This window comes from Callorhinchus milii, unplaced genomic scaffold, assembly GCF_018977255.1.
Source record: "Callorhinchus milii isolate IMCB2004 unplaced genomic scaffold, IMCB_Cmil_1.0 Scaffold2, whole genome shotgun sequence".
Classification (NCBI taxonomy): domain Eukaryota; kingdom Metazoa; phylum Chordata; class Chondrichthyes; order Chimaeriformes; family Callorhinchidae; genus Callorhinchus; species Callorhinchus milii.
In genome coordinates this window covers 124,860,585-124,861,607 of record NW_024704743.1, presented here as the reverse complement: position 1 = coordinate 124,861,607, position 1,023 = coordinate 124,860,585, and positions in this window count along the sequence as shown.

Here is a 1,023-nt window from a genome sequence, read left to right as displayed (position 1 = left end):
GGCTTTTATTTTTCTCCCCAAAGGGTGTGCGTTGGGGGCTGGTTGGGGGGTGGGGGGGGGGGTCTGGTTTCTTCCTGGTCCGGTGTTCGGTGAGGAGGGCGAGAGGAAAAAAAAAAAAGGGGGTGTGTGTTTCGGAGACGTCTCTTTTCTGTTTTTTTTTAAAAAAATTATTAGAAATCCAATCAAATTTCAAATTAAAAAGCGAAACGCGCGCGCGCACAGAGAGAGAGAGGGAGAGGGGGAGAGGGAGAGGGGGTTAAAAAATCTAAATAAAATCGAGGAAAGAGGGGATTAAAATGAACTTTTTCTTTTCGGGGGAAAAAAAAAACCCCCAAAAAAGAATCAATCGGGGGATCAGAAAACGGTAATTGTGATAATATTAATAATAAAAGCGGCGGCGGGAAGTTTACAGAGAGGACCGAAAAACAGGGCGACCAGAGAGAGAGAGAGAGAGAGAGAGGGGCGGGGAAAGGGGAGAGCGGCGGCGGCGGGTTCACGGGAGGCCGGAGATGGCGCCTGGCGGGCGGGCGGGCGGTGACGAGGCCGCGGCGGGTTGGCTCCGGGCTCGGGAGGCGGAGGGCCTGGGGCCTGGTGCTGTCGAGCGGCTCGGGGAGGGCCTGGGCTCGGCTCGGCTCGGGGCTGGAAGGTCTCGGGCTGCCGATGGCCGATCGGTGGTCTGCCTTGAAGTTCTGCTCCTGTAATGGCTGCTCACTCACTCGCTCGCTCGGGAGCCGGTTGATCGTTCGCCGCCGCCGTCCGTTGAGAGAGAGAGAGAGAGAGAGAGAGCGCTCCTCTTCGGTGCGACACGTTCACTTTAAAACGAAAAAAAATTCTCGTGGGTGGTTTTTTTTTTCTCTTATCGTCGTTTGGGTGGGTTTTTTTTTCTTCTTCTTCTTCTGCTTAAAAAAATTCTTTTTTTTTTTCTTCTTCTTAAATCGCGGTGACGGTGACAACTGTTTTCTTTTCTTTTCCCCCGGGTTCAGTCAGAGACACAGACACACGGAGAGAGAGGGAGAGAGAGAG